Source organism: Rhipicephalus microplus, unplaced genomic scaffold (genome assembly GCF_043290135.1).
Source record: "Rhipicephalus microplus isolate Deutch F79 unplaced genomic scaffold, USDA_Rmic scaffold_206, whole genome shotgun sequence".
NCBI classification, from domain to species: domain Eukaryota; kingdom Metazoa; phylum Arthropoda; class Arachnida; order Ixodida; family Ixodidae; genus Rhipicephalus; species Rhipicephalus microplus.
Window position 1 is genome coordinate 47,501 of NW_027464777.1, and position 15,000 is coordinate 62,500.

The 15,000-nt window shown below is 61.3% G+C and overlaps 2 non-coding genes across 2 annotated transcripts; both read right to left on the reverse strand.

The window, feature by feature from the left end:
- Positions 1 to 857: 857 nt before the first annotated feature.
- On the reverse strand, positions 858 to 1,010 carry LOC142792166 (5.8S ribosomal RNA). The gene has a single exon (XR_012890710.1). It is a non-coding gene; the product is annotated as a 5.8S ribosomal RNA (ribosomal RNA).
- A 1,719-nt stretch (positions 1,011 to 2,729) lies between these two features.
- Positions 2,730 to 4,544, reverse strand: LOC142792180 (small subunit ribosomal RNA). The gene has a single exon (XR_012890723.1). It is a non-coding gene; the product is annotated as a small subunit ribosomal RNA (ribosomal RNA).
- Positions 4,545 to 15,000: the final 10,456 nt, after the last annotated feature.

A 15,000-nucleotide genomic window follows, 5' to 3' on the forward strand; every position in this document is an offset into this window, starting at 1 on the left:
TGATAAACGACCGTGTCGAAAGCCCAAACACCGCCGAGGCCAGTCGCCGCCGCCGCAAGGGCAGCCACGCAGCCTGGCGAGAGGCATCGTCTCGTGTAGCGTCGCCCCCGCCCCAACTGGAGTGGCCCAGTTTTTTGAACGGGACGGGAACTGCGAAGCACTTAGACCGACGGCGGACTACGACGAGAACGCCTTAAGCTTCGCCAACGTTTCGCCAACTCGTGCGGGAGACTTTTTCCGCTTCGCGGCAAGTCGTCGCGCCGTGCTCTCCGCATCAACCGCGTACGCAGCGAACCGCAAACGTCGGGCGCAGCCTCCTCACCTCCCTGCGCTTTGCGCGCGAACGTTCCCTGTTCGCGCGGCAAAGCCTGGAGGAGGCACGGCCCCGCAGCGTGTTCGAGCGCCCGGTCTACGGGACACCCTGCTTACTTCGAGGGCAACAAGCGCAACGCAAGGCTGCGATCTCGCGCACTTTGCGCACGGCTGGAGAAGCTTTGCTGGCCGGCTTTCGCTCCTCGTGTTTACCGTGCGTTAAAGTTGCGCGTCCGTGGCTCTCGCAGCTCTTGCGCGCCCGGTCGCAGAGAGGAGTACGCAACCTCGACCGCACTTTCCCTGCAGGCTTCCTTCCGACTCGAAGTCCTGCGGCGGTCTCAACGAGGTGCCACATCCTCAATGCAGTCGGTCGCCCCCGTTTCGGTTGGGCTCTGGCACGACGGTCGCCACCGTCTCGCCCTTGAGTGGCCGCTGTTGGCGCTCGCTGTGAGGTGTTCAGCGTGCTGTCCGTGTTGCCGACGCGGTCAAAACGAGTCGACGGCTCACGTTCCCTTGTGCGCCGAAGGCTCTCTTGATATGTGATCCGACCCTCAGACAGACGAAGCCAAGGGAAGACCCAAGGCCGCAATGTGCGTTCAAAGAATCAGTGCTCAGTGTGTCCTGCAATTCACACCAAGTCTCGCAGCTGGCTGCGTTCTTCATCGACCCGAGAACCGAGTGATCCACCGCTTAGAGTCGTGAAAAAGTGTTTGTTCAATTCCGTACAGTCAAAACCAAACGTTTCTGGCACTCGGCCAAACAGTGGCCAAGAAGGGCGCTTTTCAGCGCACGCTTGGACTCCAAAACTCTGCCGCGCCTTTTTCGGCTGCCGCAAATCGAGCAAACGGTGTGTTTCGGACGGCGTTTCGCTTTCGCTACTTGCGAGTGCTTTCGTGGTCCACCCCTCTATAAATACTCGGGAGGCGTCGAAGCCGGTTCTCCAAGCCGGACCCGTAGGTATCGTTGTGTGCTCGCTCTCATTGGCCCGCCTAACCAGAAAATGCCTGCGGTACACCCATTTGGATAAGAGTGCACGCAGATGCGGGCCTCGACGGCTACACATTTCCTCGGGCGGCCGCCTCCCGGCCTCCGTGGAGCGCGGGATGCACGGTCCCATCGACAAGCCTCTCCCGTTTTTACCGTGGCGTCGCGGTTCACCACGGCAGGCGGGTCGGTCTCCTCCGCATAAAAAGGGGGACCCCCGCTTTTTGTTCCACGAAATCGCACAAGCTTTTTTCGCATCCACGGTTTGCCACCGCACACCAAAATGCCGATCCGGCTGCCTACTTTAGCCAACAGGTGGAGCCAGGCGCGCCGTACTTGCGCGGCACTTCCCACGTCCACCGAAGTCGGTGCCAAGGACCACTTTCGGCGCCGGAGCCGCGTACGAGCCTACTCGAGGCGGAAGAACGAAGCCAGCAAGGGCCTGGCCGCAAGTGCGTTCAATTGTCGGGACGTCCAAGTCCCTCGTTCTTCCGTGCTTCCTCTTTCGGCAAGTCGTTGCGGCACCTTCCCAAAGCGCGCAGACCCGCTAATCGCGACGAGCGCGACGTGGCCGTGCCGCCTTTCCCTCGGCAGCAAGCAAAACGCCTGGCAACGTCGACGCTCCCCTAACCGCGATCTCGCACCGTGTTTCGTGTGGCGAATTCAAAAGCCGGCCGGCGCTGCTGCAACCATTACGGTCGGTACGCATACGCCGCGGAGGGCGGGACGGTCATCGGAGCGTGCGGTTCCTCCATCGAGTACTGCGCACCTCGGCCGTCGCATCGCCGTGCCATGACCGGCCGCGCGTCAACGCGAACCGGTGCCAGCGAGATCCCTCGCCTGCAAGAACCGACCGGCAGCCTCCGTCACCCGAGGACGCGGAGGCGCTTGCCGCGGACGGCGGGACGGTATGCACTGGTGCACAGCGGACCCGTCACATCGCCAGTTCCTTGACCGACCGCCGACGCTTGTGCCGTTCCTCTCGTACTTGGCAGTCGCCGCGCGATTGTCGGGTCTCGTTCTTGCACGCTCGAACGGTCGGGAGGGCACTCGGCTGGCGTTTCGGGAACGCGCAGCCTCGCCTTCTACCGACGTAACCACGACTCGCCGTTCGCGCTCCGCCGCTCCTGTTTACAGTACTAGGCGGTCCCGCAGCGGTCGGGTCGCGCATTTCGAGCGCTTCGAGCCACGGTGCAGTGGCGGGTCGAAAGCCGACCTATGAGTGCGTTGCGCCGTTTGTACCCGCGTCCGCCACCTGGCCGACCGTCCAAGGTCGCGGTGTTGGCGTCCGCTGGGCGCAACAATTTGTCACGGGGTGCCGCTCCACATTCAGGCAGCCCCGTGGGGAAAAGCCGACCCCGCGTCCAAACGGGGTCAGCGGCAGAAAGTGTCGGGCGCAGACGCAGCTGAGGCGCTCACCCTTCACAATCCGTTAATGATCCTTCCGCAGGTTCACCTACGGAAACCTTGTTACGACTTTTACTTCCTCTAAATGATCAAGTTTGGTCATCTTTCCAACAGACCGGCGCAACCGAAAGGCCGCGCCGGACATCGGTCCGAAGACCTCACTAAATCATTCAATCGGTAGTAGCGACGGGCGGTGTGTACAAAGGGCAGGGACGTAATCAACGCGAGCTTATGACTCGCGCTTACTGGGAATTCCTCGTTCAAGGGGAACAATTGCAAGCCCCTATCCCAATCACGAAAGAAGTTCCACGGGTTACCCAGTCTTTTCAGACAGGGATAAAGACACGCTGCTTCCTTCAGTGTAGCGCGCGTGCGGCCCCGGACATCTAAGGGCATCACAGACCTGTTATTGCTCTGTTTCGTGCGGCTAGGAGCCGCTTGTCCCTCTAAGAAGGTTGTAAGGTGCTGGGAACCCCGCACCTATTTAATAGGCTAGAGTCTCGTTCGTTATCGGAATTAACCAGACAAATCGCTCCACCAACTAAGAACGGCCATGCACCACCATCCACCGAATCAAGAAAGAGCTCTCAATCTGTCAATCCTCCCAGTGTCCGGGCCGGGTAAGTTTTCCCGTGTTGAGTCAAATTAAGCCGCAGGCTCCACTCCTGGTGGTGCCCTTCCGTCAATTCCTTTAAGTTTCAGCTTTGCAACCATACTTCCCCCGGAACCCAAATACTTTGGTTTCCCGGAAGCTGCCCGCCGAGTCATTTGAGTAACTCAGGCGGATCGCTGGTTGGCATCGTTTATGGTCAGAACTAGGGCGGTATCTGATCGCCTTCGAACCTCTGACTTTCGTTCTTGATCAATGAAAACATTCTTGGCAAATGCTTTCGCAGTAGTTCGTCTTGCGACGGTCCAAGAATTTCACCTCTAGCGCCGCAATACGAATGCCCCCGTCCGTCCCTCTTAATCATTACCTCGTATTCCAAAAACCAACAGAACAGAAACGAGGTCTTGTTCTATTATTCCATGCAAGTTTATTCAGGCGACTCGCCTGCGTTGAGCACTCTAATTTTTTCAAAGTAAAAGCACCGGCCATCTCGAGGCACACAATGAAGTGCACCAAGAAAGAACCGGCATGATGTTCAGTCCGAGCCGTCGCATCGGGTAGATGCACTACTCGTCTGGAACTGAGATCCAACTACGAGCTTTTTAACCGCAGCAGCTTTAGTATACGCTATTGGAGCTGGAATTACCGCGGCTGCTGGCACCAGACTTGCCCTCCAATTGATCCTCGTTAAAGGATTTAGAGTGTACTCATTTCAATTACGGGGCCTCAAAAGAGTCCCGTATTGTTATTTTTCGTCACTACCTCCCCGTGCCGGGAGTGGGTAATTTGCGCGCCTGCTGCCTTCCTTGGATGTGGTAGCCGTTTCTCAGGCTCCCTCTCCGGAATCGAACCCTGATTCTCCGTTACCCGTAACAACCATGGTAAGCAAGTAACCTACCATCGAAAGTTGATAAGGCAGACACTTGAAAGAAACGTCGCCGGCTCGTGGCCATGCGATCAGCACAAAGTTATCCAGAGTCACCACACAATACGGGCCGAAACCCGATCGATCTTGGTCTAATAAAAGCACCCGTTACCCAAAGGGCTCCAGGCTCACTGCATGTATTAGCTCTAGAATTGCCACAGTTATCCAAGTAGGAAGAAACGATCTAAGGAACCATAACTGATTTAATGAGCCATTCGCGGTTTCGCCTTATTTCGGCATGTACTTAGACATGCATGGCTTAATCTTTGAGACAAGCATATGATTACTGGCAGGATCAACCAGGTAATCGTTCGACTGCGCGTCCGTCCTCGCCTTCGGCGGGCCGGACGCAGTCTGTGTGCGGCGGAGGCCACCTTCAGGCGCCCCAACACGCTTATTTTGCACTCCGAGATGACGGCGTTCGAGCTCGCTACGGCACAACCTTCCCGAAAGACGAGTGGGAGCCGTGCGGCAAGAAGCACGTTCATGCTCGCTCTTTTTCGTTGCATCGACTCGGTGGTCGCGCCGTGCGGGTTGCCCAAGCCGCTGCACTGTCGGTGGACCGGCCGGAACTAGCAACGGAGCCGAGACTGCAAAGCCGCCAGACGACGGGTCACGCCCGCGTCTTCGGCGCTTTCGCATCTGAATCGCCCGAGGACGACACGGAACACACCTCGATATCGTGGTAAAACGGCACCGTCCGACAACCAGCCCCTAACGCATCAAGCGGATGAGGCTGCAGACGACTGCCGTGGATTCCCCTGGAGCAGACCGAGGACACACTTGACGAGGCCGAAGCCCGCCGCATATCAGACACCCGGTCGCTTTCGCGTACGCCGCTCACGAGAACCCCCACATAATAGCAGCGATAAGTACCCAGACCTCCTTGGGCACTAATACGAGCGTACTCGAGAAAATTTCACGCGGGTGTGCCCCGAAACGTGTGGCACGTTGAGCGTGCCACAAGTCTACGTCGCTCTCAAACCCGCCGAGGTCGTAGAATTTTGCGACCCTACTCACGAAATTCCCACCGAGGATACGGCCGCAAACGTACCGCAACCTTGGGTAGGCCACGAGTTTGTGCAACACTACGCTGACGGCACAGCACCGAGGTGCGTGCGCGCACGCACGGGAAAATTCCGCCGCGGAATCTGCCGAAAACGTGAGGCACCACGACTCTCCGCAAGTTCGCGTCGACTGCGAAAGACCGAAGTCGTGAACGACGTGTCCCGCTACTCGCCGCCGACACGCTGGACACCAAACGTACAACGACTCGACGGCGTCGTAGAGGCCCACGACGCGGTTTTCCTTAACGACGTCTCGGCGTGGCACCGACAGGTTAGAACGGCCGACCAACGTTCCCTGTCCGCCGTTCGGCTCAGTCGAAGGGCTCGGCGACTTCGGCAACGCTGCGAAGCCGCACGGTGACGCACGCCATGTCCCATTTTTTTTTTTTTTTCTTTCTGCGTCTGCCGGGGTGCCCCTATAAGAGCAGCGATAAGCAACCCAGACCGCCGTGGGTCGCTCGCCCCGGCTGACGTGGTTTTTCGGTACTCCTGCGGCGGTCGCCGTCAAGCACGCCAAATACGCTACTTTCGTGGGGCGCATTCACGCTCTTTCGCTTCGCCGGAGTGCCAGCACTCACTCTGCCAAAAACGGCGAACATCCGAGCGGCGGTTCCCACTTTTGCGTCGGCGTCGCAACCCCGCCCCGGCAGACGAGGTTTGCCGTACTCGTGCGACGGTGGGCCGGCGGGCACGTCGAAAGACGCCGATATCGTGCGCGAATGGGCGCACCTTGGCTTCACCGGAGGCCGCCCACTGACTCCTCCAAAAACGGCGAAGATCCGAGCAGGGCGCTTCCCACTTTCGCATCGGCGTCCCGAACTCCGCCCCGGCTGACGCGGTTTACCCGTACTCGTGCGACGGTCGCCGGCGAGCACGTTGGAAAGACGCCGATATCGTGCCCGAATCGGCTCCGTTCGGCTTCGCCGGAGTGCCAGCACTGGCTCGGCGAAGACGACGAACATCCGAGCGACGGTTCTCACTATTGCGTACGCGTCGCAAACCCCGCCCCGGCAGACGCACTTTGCCGTACTCGTGCGACGGTCGCCGGCGAGCACGTAGAAAGACGCCGATATCGTGCCGGAATCGGCCCCGTTTGGCTTCGCCGGAGTGCCAGCACTCACTCGGCCACAAACGGCGAACATCGAGCGGGCGGTTCCCACTTAGCCGTCGGCGTCCCGAACTCCGCCCCGGCAGACGCGGTTGCCGAGCTCGTGGCGACTAGCGACCGCGAAGCCGTCTCGCGACGCCGCTTTCGTGCGCGGCTCCCACTGCGACCTGGGTCACCCGAGGTCGACGAGCAAGAAAGAATGTCGAAAAAAAATTTTTTTTTTTTTTGCGTCTGCCGGGGTGCCCCTATAATAGCAGCGATAAGCACCCAGACCGCCATGGGTCGCTCGCCCCGGCTGACGTGGTTTTTCGTTTTCCTGCGGTGGTCGTCGTCAAGCAGTCCAAACACGCCACTTTCGTGGGCGCATTCGCGCTCTTTCGCTTCGCCGGAGTGCCAGCACTCACTCTGCCAAAAACGGCGAACATCCTAGTGGCGGTTCCCACTTTTGCGTCGGCGTCGCCAACCCCGCCCGGCATACGCGGTTTGCCGTACTCGTGCGGCGGTGGCCGGCGGGCACGTCGAAAGACACCGATATCGTGCGCGAGTCGATGCTTCTTGGTCTCGCAGGAGGGCCGCCACTCACTCCTGCAAAAACGGCGAAGATCCGAGCGGCGCTTCCACTTTTTCGTCGGCATCGCAAACCTCGCCCCGGCAGACGCGCTTTGCCGTACTCGTGCGACGGTCGCCGGCGAGCACGTCGAAATACGCCGATATCGTGCCCGAATCGGCCCCGTTTCGCTTCGCCGGAGTGCCAGCACTCACTCGGCCAAAAACGGCGAACATCCGAGCAGCGGTACCCACTTAGCCGTCGGCATCCCGAACTCCGCGCCGGCTGACGCGGTTGCCGAGCTCGTGCGACTAGCGACCGCGAACGCGTCTCGCGACGCCGCTTTCGTGCGCGGCTCCCATTGCGACCTGGGTTACCCGAGCTCGACCAAGCAAAAAAGAAGGTCGAAAAAAAATTTTTTTTTCTCGCGTCTGCCGGGGTGCCCCTATAATAGCAGCGATAAGCACCCAGACCGCCGTGGGTCGCTCGCCCCGGCTGACGTGGTTTTTCGTACTCCTGCAGCGGTCGCCGTCAAGCACGTCCAAATACGCCACTTTCGTGGGCGCTTTCGCGCTCTTTCGCGTCGCCGGTGTGCCAGCACTCACTCTGCCAAAAACGGCGAACATCCTAGTGGCGGTTCCCACTTTTGCGTCGGCGTCGCCAACCCCGCCCCGGCATACGCGGTTTTGCCGTACTCGTGCGGCGGTGGCCGGCGGGCACGTCGAAAGACACCGATATCGTGCGCGAGTCGATGCTTCTTGGTCTCGCAGGAGGGCCGCCACTCACTCCTGCAAAAACGGCGAAGATCCGAGCGGCGCTTCCCACTTTTTCGTCGGCATCGCAAACCTCGCCCCGGCAGACGCGCTATTGCCGTACTCGTGCGACGGTCGCCGGCGAGCACGTCGAAATACGCCGATATCGTGCCCGAATCGGCCCCGTTTCGCTCGCCGGAGTGCCAGCACTCACTCGGCCAAAAACGGCGAACATCCGAGCAGCGGTACCCACTTAGCCGTCGGCATCCCGAACTCCGCGCCGGCTGACGGCGGTTGCCGAGCTCGTGCGACTAGCGACCGCGAACGCGTCTCGCGACGCCGCTTTCGTGCGCGGCTCCCATTGCGACCTGGGTTACCCGAGCTCGACCAGCAAAAAAGAAGGTCGAAAAAAAATTTTTTTTTTCTGCGTCTGCCGGGGTGCCCCTATAATAGCAGCGATAAGCACCCAGACCGCCGTGGGTCGCTCGCCCGGCTGACGTGGTTTTTCGTACTCCTGCAGCGGTCGCCGTCAAGCACGTCCAAATACGCCACTTTCGTGGGCGCTTTCGCGCTCTTTCGCGTCGCCGGTGTGCCAGCCACTCACTCTGCCAAAAACGGCCAACATCCGAGCGGCGGTTCCCACTTTTGCGTCGGCGTCGTAAACCCCGCCCGGCAGACGCGGTTTGCCCTACTCGTTCGACGGTCGCCGGCGAGCGCGTCGAAAGACGCCGATATCGTGCGCTAATTGGCGCTCCTTGGCTTCTCCGGAGTGCCGCCACTCACTCTCCAAAACGGCCGAAGATCCGAGCGGCGTTCTCCACTTTCGCATCGGCGTCCCCGAACTCCGCCCGGGCTGACGCGGTTTACCGTACTCGTGCGACGGTCGCCGCCGGGCACGTCGAAAGACGCCGATATCGTGCCGTAATCGGCCCCGTTTGGCTTCGCCCGAGTGCCAGCACTCACTCGGCCAAAAACGGCGAACATCCGAGCAGCGTTTCCCACTTTCGCATCGGCGTCCCGATGCCCGCCCCGGCAGACGCGGTTTGCCCTACTCGAGCGACGGTCGCCGGCGATCACGTCGAAAGGCGCCGAATTCGTGCACGAATCGATGCTTCTTGGTCTCGCAGGTGGGCCGCCACTCACTCCTGCAAAAACGGCGAAGATCCGAGTTGCGCTTCCCACTTTTTCGTCGGCGTCCCGAACTACGCCCCGGCTGACGCGGTTTACCGTACTCGTGCGACGGTCGCCGGCGGGCACTTCAAAATACGCCGATTTCGTGGGCGCATTCACGCTGTTTCGCTTCCCCGGAGTGCCAACACTCACTCTGCCGAAAGCGGCGATCATCCGAGCGGCGGTTCCCACTTTGCGTCGGCTTCGCAAACGGCGCCCCGGCAGACGCGCTCGTGCGACGTACTCGTGCGACGGTCGCCGGCGAGCACGTCGAAAGACGCCGATATCGTGCTCGAATCGACCCGTTTCGCTTCGCCGGAGTGCTGCCAGTCACGGCGGCAGAGAACGGCGAACAAGTGTTTTTTTTTTTTTTCCTAGAATTTGTGTTATAGAAGGCACATTTGATATCGGACGATAATTTTCAACTTTATCACGCGCACGATTTTCGTGTAGAGGTTTGCAAGTTTATGGGAATTTCTCACTTGGAATAATGCGATTTAGTAGTACTACGAGAACTTCATGGATGTACTCAAGGGTACGGGGCAAGTCAGTTACGTCAACACCTGCAGATTTTTTACACTTCAACTGAAAATTGTTGTTGTGAGTCCTCGTGTGATATTAAAGGCCGATTCGCTAACACATAGAACAAAGAAAGAAAGGAAGAAAAAACGCCCGCGCTCGCTCAAGAACCTGGGTTCGCAACAAGTGGCAACAACAAGCAACCGAGCGAGTGCGCCAAAACCCGTGGCGGCCGAACAAACGCGAAGTCCCAACCGCGTCAGCCGGGGCGGCACGGGACAGAAAAATCACTTCAGCCGGGGCGGGCGGGCACCGAATAAACCTCGTCACCTCGTCGCAGGATAAAAGAGGAAACAAAAAGTCTAAACAGCGTCTGCTGGAGCGAATGCGTAATAAAACAACAACAACAACAAAAAAAAAAACACCGCGCTCAAGAAGTCTGCAATCCTCACAAAAGGCGACTGTGACCGAGCAGCGTCAGCCGGGGCCGTGCTGGAAACGGAAAAACCGCGACTACCGGGGCGTCGAGGCACCGAAAATCCACTTCAGCCGCGGCGAAAAAAAAAAACAAAAAGAAAGACGGAGGGGGGGGGGGGGAACCACGTCTGCCGGGGCGAAGAAAAAAAAAACGCGTCTGCCGGGGCGAGCCGGGTGCGGCACCACCGGGAAAACTGTGGCAAACAGACATGGCGATCGAGTGAGTGGGCCGCCAGCCAGGCTCAGCCAAAAAGTGCAAAGTCCGAACTGCGTCAGCCGGGGCGGCAAAAACCGCGTCATCAGCCGGGGCGGCGCAAAAAACCGCGTCTGCCGGGGCGGCACGAAACCGCGTCAGCCGGGGCGGGGCGAAAACTGCGTCAGCCGGGGCGAAAAGAAAAAAAAAAAACGCGTCTGCCGGGGCAAGCCCGGGTGCGGCACCACCGGGAAAACTGTGGCAAACAGACATGGCGATCGAGTGAGTGGGCCGCCAGCCAGGCACAGCCGAAAAGTGCAAAGTCCGAACCGTGTCAGCCGGGGCGACGCAAAAACCGCGTCAGCCGGGGCGGCGCGAAAACCGCGTCAGCCGGGGCGGCACGAAACCGCGTCAGCCGGGGCGGCGCGAAAACTGCGTCAGCCGGGGCGGCGCGAAAACCTCGTCAGCCGGGGCGAGCGAAAAGGGGGGGGGGGGGGAACCACGTCTGCCGGGGCGAAAGAAAAAAAAACGCGTCTGCCGGGGCGAGCCCGGGTGCGGCACCACCGGGAAGACTGTGGCAAACAGACATGGCGATCGAGTGAGTGGGCCGCCAGCCAGGCTCAGCCCAAAAAGTGCCAAGTCCGAACTGCGTCAGCCGGGGCGGCAAAAACCGCGTCAGCCGGGGCGGCGCGAAAACCGCGTCTGCCGGGGCGGCGCGAAAACTGCGTCTGCCGGGGCGAGCCCGGGTGCGGCACCACCGGGAAAACTGTGGCAAACAGACATGGCGATCGAGTGAGTGGGCCGCCAGCCAGGCACAGCCGAAAAGTGCTAAGTCCGAACTGCGTCTGCCGGGGCGGCACGAAACCGCGTCAGCCGGGGCGGCGCGAAAACCGCGTCTGCCGGGGCGGCACGAAACCGCGTCAGCCGGGGCGGCGCGAAAACTGCGTCAGCCGGGGCGAGCCCGGGTGCGGCACCACCGGGAAAACTGTGGCAAACAGACATGGCGATCGAGTGAGTGGGCCGCCAGCCAGGCACAGCCGAAAAGTGCTAAGTCCGAACTGCGTCAGCCGGGGCGGCAAAAACCGCGTCAGCCGGGGCGGCGCAAAAAACCGCGTCTGCCGGGGCGGCACGAAACCGCGTCAGCCGGGGCGGCGCGAAAACTGCGTCAGCCGGGGCGAAAGAAAAAAAAAAAAACGCGTCTGCCGGGGCGAGCCCGGGTGCGGCACCACCGGGAAAACTGTGGCAAACAGACATGGCGATCGAGTGAGTGGGCCGCCAGCCAGGCACAGCCGAAAAGTGGTAAGTCCGAACTGCGTCTGCCGGGGCGGCACGAAACCGCGTCAGCCGGGGCGGCGCGAAAACCGCGTCTGCCGGGGCGGCACGAAACCGCGTCAGCCGGGGCGGCGCGAAAACTGCGTCAGCCGGGGCGAGCCCGGGTGCGGCACCACCGGGAAAACTGTGGCAAACAGACATGGCGATCGAGTGAGTGGGCCGCCAGCCAGGCACAGCCGAAAAGTGCTAAGTCCGAACTGCGTCTGCCGGGGCGGCACGAAACCGCGTCAGCCGGGGCGGCGCGAAAACCGCGTCTGCCGGGGCGGCACGAAACCGCGTCAGCCGGGGCGGCGCGAAAACTGCGTCAGCCGGGGCGAGCCCGGGTGCGGCACCACCGGGAAAACTGTGGCAAACAGACATGGCGATCGAGTGAGTGGGCCGCCAGCCAGGCACAGCCGAAAAGTGCAAAGTCCGAACCGTGTCAGCCGGGGCGACGCAAAAACCGCGTCAGCCGGGGCGGCGCGAAAACCGCGTCAGCCGGGGCGGCACGAAACCGCGTCAGCCGGGGCGGCGCGAAAACTGCGTCAGCCGGGGCGGCGCGAAAACCTCGTCAGCCGGGGCGAGCGAAAAGGGGGGGGGGGGGAACCACGTCTGCCGGGGCGAAAGAAAAAAAAAACGCGTCTGCCGGGGCGAGCCCGGGTGCGGCACCACCGGGAAGACTGTGGCAAACAGACATGGCGATCGAGTGAGTGGGCCGCCAGCCAGGCTCAGCCCAAAAAGTGCCAAGTCCGAACTGCGTCAGCCGGGGCGGCAAAAACCGCGTCAGCCGGGGCGGCGCGAAAACCGCGTCTGCCGGGGCGGCGCGAAAACTGCGTCAGCCGGGGCGAGCCCGGGTGCGGCACCACCGGGAAAACTGTGGCTAACAGACATGGCGATCGAGTGAGTGGGCCACCAGCCAGGCTCAGCCAAAAAGTGCCAAGTCCGAACTGCGTCAGCCGGGGCGGCAAAAACCGCGTCAGCCGGGGCGGCGCAAAAAAACCGCGTCTGCCGGGGCGGCACGAAACCGCGTCAGCCGGGGCGGCGCGAAAACTGCGTCAGCCGGGGCGAAAGAAAAAAAAAACGCGTCTGCCGGGGCGAGCCCGGGTGCGGCACCACCGGGAAAACTGTGGCAAACAGACATGGCGATCGAGTGAGTGGGCCGCCAGCCAGGCACAGCCGAAAAGTGCTAAGTCCGAACTGCGTCTGCCGGGGCGGCACGAAACCGCGTCAGCCGGGGCGGCGCGAAAACCGCGTCTGCCGGGGCGGCACGAAACCGCGTCAGCCGGGGCGGCGCGAAAACTGCGTCAGCCGGGGCGAGCCCGGGTGCGGCACCACCGGGAAAACTGTGGCAAACAGACATGGCGATCGAGTGAGTGGGCCGCCAGCCAGGCACAGCCGAAAAGTGCTAAGTCCGAACTGCGTCTGCCGGGGCGGCACGAAACCGCGTCAGCCGGGGCGGCGCGAAAACCGCGTCTGCCGGGGCGGCACGAAACCGCGTCAGCCGGGGCGGCGCGAAAACTGCGTCAGCCGGGGCGAGCCCGGGTGCGGCACCACCGGGAAAACTGTGGCAAACAGACATGGCGATCGAGTGAGTGGGCCGCCAGCCAGGCACAGCCGAAAAGTGCTAAGTCCGAACTGCGTCAGCCGGGGCGGCAAAAACCGCGTCAGCCGGGGCGGCGCAAAAAACCGCGTCTGCCGGGGCGGCACGAAACCGCGTCAGCCGGGGCGGCGCGAAAACTGCGTCAGCCGGGGCGAAAGAAAAAAAAAACGCGTCTGCCGGGGCGAGCCCGGGTGCGGCACCACCGGGAAAACTGTGGCAAACAGACATGGCGATCGAGTGAGTGGGCCGCCAGCCAGGCACAGCCGAAAAGTGCTAAGTCCGAACTGCGTCTGCCGGGGCGGCACGAAACCGCGTCAGCCGGGGCGGCGCGAAAACCGCGTCTGCCGGGGCGGCACGAAACCGCGTCAGCCGGGGCGGCGCGAAAACTGCGTCAGCCGGGGCGAGCCCGGGTGCGGCACCACCGGGAAAACTGTGGCAAACAGACATGGCGATCGAGTGAGTGGGCCGCCAGCCAGGCACAGCCGAAAAGTGCAAAGTCCGAACCGTGTCAGCCGGGGCGACGCAAAAACCGCGTCAGCCGGGGCGGCGCGAAAACCGCGTCTGCCGGGGCGGCACGAAACCGCGTCAGCCGGGGCGGCGCGAAAACTGCGTCAGCCGGGGCGAGCCCGGGTGCGGCACCACCGGGAAAACTGTGGCAAACAGACATGGCGATCGAGTGAGTGGGCCGCCAGCCAGGCACAGCCGAAAAGTGCTAAGTCCGAACTGCGTCAGCCGGGGCGGCAAAAACCGCGTCAGCCGGGGCGGCGCAAAAACCGCGTCTGCCGGGGCGAAATAAAAAAAAAAAACAAAGAAAAAAGCCCGCGCTTAATCAAAAGAAAACAAAGAAAAAAGCTTGCGCTTAATCAAAAGAAAACAAACAAAAAAAGTTCGCGCTTAAGCCTGGCGGTGGAACCACCGGGGCAAACAGACCTGGCGATCGAGTGAGTGGGCCGCCAGCCGGGGTGAGCCAAAAAGTGCAAAGTCCGAACCGCGTCAGCCGGGGCGGCGCGAAAACCGCGTCAGCCGGGGCGGCGCGAAAACCGCGTCAGCCGGGGCGGCGCAAAAACCGCGTCAGCCGGGGCGGCGCAAAAACTGCGTCAGCCGGGGCGGCACGGAAAAACGAAAACCGCGTCAGCCGGGGCGACATCAAAATGAGGAAAAAAAAAAAAAAACTGCCTTAGGACACCTGCGTACACTTTCATGCGTTTGGGCATATCTCTCTGTAACACGCGCGCCCCTCGTTACGCGCGGCACTCTGTTTTCTCCGACACCCATATTTCGGCGGCATGTGGCACGCGCGCCCGTCCCTACGCACGGCACACCGCAGTGCTTTCTCGATATTTTTCTTTTCCTCCAACACCGTCATCTATAGGCTTTTAGTGACCTGTTGCTCGTGGCACAAGTTCGCTTGCTCTGACACCTCTTGCATGCGCACCGTTTTTGCGCACGGTGCTATGCCGCAAAGCACGGCAGTCGCATGCGTTTCTCTCAGGCACCTCTTTTTTGACACAACGCTGTGGTGCTTAGAAACACACGCGCCGCTTTTGCGCACAGAACTCCACCGTACAGCACGGTAGTCACGTTTGTTCCACACGAACAGCAGTGTGCATCGTGCTACGACACTTTGAAAGCTTTTTCTTCCGAGTCTCGACCGCGCTGTTCCTTTCGTACTTGGCGCGATTTTGGGACCAGCTTTGTTTTAAACCCCTACTGCGCGCCGTTCCTTTCGTACTTGGCGCGGTTCAGGGTTTGTTTCGAGCCCTTAGCCGCGCTGTTCCCTCCGTACTTGGCGCGGTTTAGGGTCGAGCTTTGTCTCGAGCCCTCTCCGCGCCGTTCCTTCCGTACTTGGCGCGGTTTAGGGTTTGTTTCGAGCCCTTAGCCGCGCTGTTCCCTCCGTACTTGGCGCGGTTTAGGGTTTGTTTCGAGCCCTTAGCCGCGCTGTTCCCTCCGTACTTGGCGCGGTTTAGGGTCGAGCTTTGTCTCGAGCCCTCTCCGCGCCGTTCCTTCCGTACTTGGCG